A 7,313-nucleotide genomic window follows, 5' to 3' on the forward strand; every position below is an offset into this window, starting at 1 on the left:
CATCCTTCTCCTCTGGGTCAGCGGGGAGGTTGGTAGGTCCTCCCTGACTGATGTAGCTGGGTCCCTACTCCATGTCCGGGCTGGTCAGCTCTAGCCTGTGGCTCGCCACACCCTTGCGTAGAGACTAATACTTTTATAGGGGACTGTTTCATTGGATAGTGAAACAATACTGCTTTGGAAGCTGGAACAAGTCTTTTCTCATCCTAACTAGAGAATCAGTCCCCAGGTGAAGTTAGTTCAGCACTACAGTTAAGAAGTTAGAAGAAAGTGTGAGTTAGCAGAGAGAAAAGCTTCTGATTCAGCTGAATTATAATGAAAATAAGCACCTCTGTATGGTTTAAGATAAACACAACACTAAATTGTTGTTGAGATAAGCTAAATCGACAGAACTTACCAAATTGATGGCAGCATTACTATCAGCCGAGGTCTGCGATAACATAACTGAGACACAGACCCCAAACTGGGTATGAGGGATGCCTGTTATATTTATCATAAAAATAGTTAGAATTCCGGCTACTGCTAATGTTAGGTTTTCTACTGAAAGTGATTCTCTCTCCCTGTATCTGGGGTTTGAGTTTTGCAGTCAGCAAACTCTGTTGGAGTGCAGTGAGGACTGCAAAGCTGGGGGACAGAACTTGTGGTCGTTGTAGGTGTCTATGAAAGACCCCAGATCCATGAATCTGGCAGTGTACCAAAGGGAAAGTAATTGAAAAAGAGACATAAAGGGGGAAGAAAGACAACTATTAAAAAGTTGAATGCTGGTAGAGTTACGAGGCTATTTTTACAACACTCCGTGCATTCTGAGACGGCTTCCTACACAGACCCCAACACAAAATGCATCACAGAAACGCACAAAAGAGCAATAGTTCTTTTTATGAGATTCTGTTCGTAGAAAAAGAAGATTTAGCCGCAGCAGGAATCGTTCCACCTACCTCTAAATGGAAATCACTTTTAAAGCAGTTATGGAAAAATTTAGCCGAGTTCCCAAACAATAAAACATGTTCAGCACAAAGGCTGATTCATGGAGCTTCTGCCAGCAAATCATTATTCTTTGCTACGAGGGGGCAGGCGTTATGGTTCCCAGTTACAGGAAAGCCAGAGGGGGGGAAGAAACATGATACTTTGTAGGAGAGCCAACGAGAATTGATTTATGGAGTTTACTGACTTGCTGGTGTGAAGGAAAAGAAGTAATCCATATACTATCTTTCACCTGTTCCTTTGAAGCATCTTTCCGACGTGGACCTGCCTTTCTGTGACTCCTTAAAGTGTCGTCCCGCAGTCCCTTACTTCCCAGTCAGAAGCATCCCCATCGCAGCCCGCTGCCTCTCTCGCTGGGAGGTCAGCGATCTGTCCGTGGCCCTCAGCACCGTTCCTCCCTCCTTCTGAGCTCTCCCCGCAGCACAAGGACCAGCAGCACTGGAACGTGTTTCCCCAAACCCCTTGTCAACAGAGTGCCACGTTAGATTCGACCAGCGAGAAGCCCCTGTTTAAGATCTGGAAGGAGGCAAAGAAGTACACGTGTGGGCAGTGGTCTGCAGATGTGTGGGTCTGGGGACATCCAAAGTTTGCGGTAGCCTCTGGAAGTCCTGTTCTGCATGCTGTAGGCAGCTGTGACCACTGGTGGGAGTTTCCTGCAATTCCTGACCCGGGGAGCAGAAGCAGGGTCTAATTCGTTGGTGGCCAGCGAAGAAGCTAAGAGACAGTAGTGGTCTTGACCTCAGCTATTCCAGCCTTTCCATCGCTTATGTAAGCATTTAATGCTCTACATCATGTCCCTCCCTCCTTGGAGTGTCAACAGTAGGTTCTATTTTCCTGATGATCCAGTGCCCAGAAATCACCTACCCCAGTTCCTTACTCCCCAGATGAGGTCCAGAGAGACTAAGTGACTTGCTCAAGGTCACTCAGCCACTCAATTATAGAACCAAGCCAAGAATCCTTATCCCCTATCTTCCAGGCTGGCACTGATTTCTACTGCGTCATGCTACTCTGGATTTATAGACCAACTCCTAATGTTCTCGCATTCTTTTACACACTGTACTTCATTATATCTAGGATGTCAGCAATTGTAGACGTTTTATGAAAAAGAAACTAAGAAAAAACATCACCAAATACACTGATTCAATACCTTGCATCACTTGAAAATGGCGTACTTACTGAAGGAACTTGTTTATATTTACTGACAGTTTTGAAAATAATATACTTCTTAACAATACATTTAATTTAATTTAATTATTATTTATTTTTTCATTGAAGTATAGTTGATTTACATTATTATATCCATTTCAGGTATACAACATAATGACTCAATATTTGCATATACTGTACTCCATTTAAAGTTACTACAAAATAATGACTATTTTTCTCTGCACTGTACAATATGCCTTGTTGCTTACTTATTTTATACGTAGTAGTCTGTATCTCTTAGTCCCCCACCCCTGTCTTGCCCCTCCCCACATACCTCTCTCCACTGCTAACCACTGGTTTGTTCTCTATATCTGTGAGCCTTTCTGTTTTGTTACGTTCACTCTTTTGTTTTCATTTTTCAGATTCCACATATAAGTGATAACACAGAGTATTTGTCTTTCTCTGTCTGACTTATCTCACTAGGTGTAATACCCTCTAGGTCCACCCACATTGTTGTAAAAGGCAGAATTTTATACTTTATATGGCTGAGTAATATTCTACATCTTCTTCATGTGTTCATCTGCTGATGGACACTTAGGCTGCTTCTATGTCTTGGCTGTAATAAATAATGCTGCTAGGAACATTGGGGTGCATGTATCTTTTTGATCAGTGTTTTCATTTTTTCTGGATATATACCCAGGAGTGGAATTCCTGGATAACGTGGTATCTCTATTTTTAGATTTTTGAGGAACCCCCCCCAACTGTTCTTCATAGTGGCTGCCCCAATTTACATCTCCACCAACAATGTACAAGGGTTCCCTTTTCTCAGAATCCTCACCAAATTTATTTGTAACCTTTCTGAGAATAGAATTCTGACAGGTGTGAGGTGGTATCTCACTGTGGTTTTGATTTGCATTTCTCCAGTCATTAGTGATGCTGAGTGTATCTCCTCATGTGCCTGTTGTCCATCATGTCCATCTTCTTTGGAAAAAATGTCTATTCAGGTCTTCTGCCCATTTTTAAACTGGGTTGTTCCTTTTTGATGTTGAGTTGTATGAGCTGTTTATATATTTTGGATATTAACCCTGTATAGGTCATATCATTTGAAGATATTTTCTCCTATTCAGTAGGTTGTCTTTTTGTTTTGTTGATGGTTTCCTTTACTATGTAAAAGCTTTTTAAGGTTAATTAGGTCCCATTTGTTTATTTTTGCTTTTATTTCTCGTGCCTATGTTCTCTTTTAGGAGTTTTATGGTTGCAGGTCTTACATTTGGGTTTTTAATTTTGCGTTTATTTTTGTATATGATGTGACAAAGCATTCTAATCTCATTCTTTTATAGGTAGCTGTCCAGTTTTCCCAGCACAACATATTGAAGAGTGCCTTTTCTCCATCAGATATTCTTGACTGCTTTGTTGTAGATGCACGGAGCATCAGTGTGTGGGTTTGTCTCTATTTTGTTCCATGGATCTCCGTGTCTGTTTCTGTGCCAGCGCTGTGCTGTTTTGCTTATCGTAGCTTTGTAGTATAATCTGAAGCCAGGGATTGTGATACCTCAGATTTGTTCTTTATTCTCAAGACTGCTTTGGCAAACTGGGGTCTTGTGTGATTCTCTATAAATTTTAGGATTATCTGTTCCAGCTCTGTGAAAAAATATCATGGGTATTTTGATAGGGATTGCACTAAGTCTGCCGACTGCCTTGGGAAGTATGGGCATTTTAACAATACTAATTCTTCCAATCCTAGAAAACAGGATATGTTTTCATTTCTTTGTATCATTTTCAAATTCCTTCATCAGTGTTTTACAGTTTTCAGAGTTTATGTCTTTCAACCCTTTGGTTAAGTTTATTCTGAGGTATTTTTCCTTTATGGTGTGATTTTAAATGGAATTATTTTCTTGCTTTTTCTTTCTAATAGTTCATTATTACAGTATAGAAAAGCAACATATTTTATATATTAATCTTGTATCCTGAAACTTTGCTGAATTTATTTATTAGTTCTAATAGTTTCTGGTGGAGACTTCAGGGCTTTCTATACAAAGTATCAGGTCATCTGCAAATAGTGATACCTTTACTTCTTCTTTTCTGATTTGGATGCCTTTTTATTTCTTTTGCTTGTTTGATTCTTGTGGCCAGGACTTCCAATTCTATGTCAAATAGAAGTGGGAAGAGTGGGCATCCTTGTTCCTAACTTTAGAGGAAAGGCTTTCAGCTTTTCACCATTAAGTAGTTGAGTATGATGTTAGCTGCAGGTTTGTCATAAATGGCCTTTATTATGTTGAGATATGGCCGCTTCACACCAAGTTTGATGAGAATTTTTACCATGAATGGATGCTGAGTTGTGTCAAATGCTTGAAAAATTTATACTTACTGAAAGAACTCTGTTTGATTTGATCCTAGCTAGTTTTAAAAATAATTTATTGCATATATATGTATGAAAATATGAACAAAACAAATTGGTTAACATATTTCCAAAACTTCCTCCACTTTGAATCATGTTTTGACAAAGAGTTATTAATGCCCATTTTTAAAATATAACAAGCTTTAAAATACAAATCTCTATGCCATCAAGAGATGAGGTGATATTTCTTAAACAAATCTACTAAGCAACTAAAAGGCTTTGATGCTGGGCTCTCAAGCCACTTTGCAATGACACAGGGCTACACTCCTTTTTCATTCTTGCTTCCTAAGGATAATGAGTGTTCCATTATTGTCTCTGGAACTTTCTTGCAAGATGCTGACATGCATTCTACAAGTTTTGATGTTCACAAGCTTGTAAGCAATGACCACTACATCACAGCTGCCACCTGGCTGAGAGTGACTGTAAGATATCGTTGACTCCAAGACGCGTTCCAATTTCACAAATATTACAATATAAAAAAACTGTATGTCCCAAAATTCATTAAATTCTATTTTAAGTTCTATTTCTTCAGTATTTATTTTTAAGGCATAGTTCATGGCATATAATTGTTTTCGTGTCCCAGAATACAAGCATCATGGTAGATTGTTAAAATTATCTGATGCCTTACATAGTCATAATCCTATTGTTTTAAAAGCAATTCATTAATTACTGATAATTTACTATTAACTTAATGTCTATAATGCATAACACAGCTTTAATTCATGCTTTTGCCCAATAAACATTTATTGCTCGCATGCTACAGGCATAGTTGCATCTGAAAAGATTATTCACTCTCATACTTAATAAAAGAGATTTTTCACTCTCATACTTAAAAAGAAACTACTTTCTTGAAGGCTCAAAGATTTCTGTGATCTCTGTGCGTGAAGACCAAGGCCACAGTAATGGAAACGGCAAAATCTTGTTTTGTTTGAGGAAAATAAGTCAGAGAAAGAAATTTAGTTCCTCAAGGGGATATACTTGCCATCTCTGCTATTTTTCTCAGAAAATGGGCTTACGTTTTGCTTATTCATAACCATACCTGCTTCCGGTATGTTTGGCTGAGCAGAAAACACAGCTGAGAAGTCAACAGAAACCCAGCGACAGCAGAGAACATCCTATGAGATGAAATACGCAGCGAGAGCACGGCGCCCTGCAGATGTGTCTCCATCTGTCGTTCAGCCTGGTCTTCCCTCCAACCAACTATATGGTCGGCCCGCTGCCTGGCAAACAGTAGGCAGTCAATGACCGATGATCCCTTTCTATGTCCCAGTCTTGCTCCAGAGTTAGAGCAGGGGAAATACTTGGGCTGAAATGAGTTTTTCTTCTTCATGACTTGTCTATAGTTCTGAAGTGGGTACTCCACGTCCCCCACAACCTCAGATTCACATATTCGTCGAATGCAAGCTAGATTCGTCATAGTGTGTTTCGACTGGAATGGGTACCGGGGGCTCTTCTGGCCCACCGTTTCTATGGAGATCTACTTCTGGGTCAGTGTGGCTCCAGGATTCCAGGAGACTTTCTAGGGAGCTCCTACAGGGAGTCCACGTGACTCACCGTAGTCCTGTGTGTGGCCCCTGTGAGTCTCTACTTCACTGGGGGCCGCCTAACTGCTCTGTATTTCCCGCTGGGATTCAGGCAGGTACCCCAGGCATTATTCAGAACGTCATAGACCTGTTCTAGCAGTTACTGTGGAAATGACCTGGGATTTCTGCAAATCGACCATTTGCTCTTCTAATTTCTCTTGCACACACACCATTTAACACTGGGAGGCGGCACAGTAGAGAGGTCACGATTTGTGCGAGCTTTCAAGTCAGACAATTTCCAATCCTGGCTCTGTTACCTAGAGTTAGAGGACCTTGATCAATTTACTTAATGTTTCTGTTTCATCATTTGTAAAATGGGGAAAATGCCTGTGTCTCACGGGGTTTCTGTGAAAACTGAATGAGGTATGTGTGTAAAGTACCTGGCACAGGGTAAGCACCACATAAAGAGAACTGCTGTGGCCGACAGCGTGGCACTTTAAGACTCCTACTTCAGCATCATTAGCTCATCTGTCTTATCGATGCTCAGTCAAGACTATTTCTAAAGTGTGAGCCCATCTTCATTTCCCAGAAACTCAACTGTCTACTTCAGTTCATCTTCTTTCACCAAACTGAAATTGGCTCCCGTGGCATGACTGATTTTGCCAGAGTGACTGTGCATGTCCTAAACGGAACCTTCCCATCTGCCGCTCAGCCCCATCTGTGCCTGCCTCCAGGTGATCCGATTTCACATCCAGTTGGTAGAGGGCCACCTGAAAAAAATCTCTATTATGTTCTGATGTCCTGAAGAAACCTTGAGAAAAACTCAGCATAGAGAGTTTGGTCACTTGGACACACTAAAGCCTCAGTAAATTATTTTAGAGGAAATGGAGAACTTGCCATATGGTGCTGTTGGTGGTGGTGGAATTAAATCATATTAAAGTCATATTAGAACAAAATAATAAAAACTTGTGCCTAGCAGCGTGCCGAGCCCATCGCAGACCCCCAGTACTCATAACCTGACTATTTTTTACCTTAGAAAATGATGACACTTCAGCTGATTAGAGGAACTAGGACATTTGAGACATAATCACTCTTTCACAGAATGTATTCTGAACGGCATCAGTACGAGCTGGCGTAGCAGTGAAGTGAGCATTTATGAGGAAGACGGATGTCTGTCCTGTGTGGTGGAGCACAGGGCAGCACCAAGCATCACCCCCACACCTTTTGCTTATCACACCCCAGATGTTATGATGAGCACTGTGCCTTTA

The sequence above is a fragment of the Camelus ferus genome, chromosome 7, assembly GCF_009834535.1.
Source record: "Camelus ferus isolate YT-003-E chromosome 7, BCGSAC_Cfer_1.0, whole genome shotgun sequence".
Lineage (NCBI taxonomy): Eukaryota > Metazoa > Chordata > Mammalia > Artiodactyla > Camelidae > Camelus > Camelus ferus.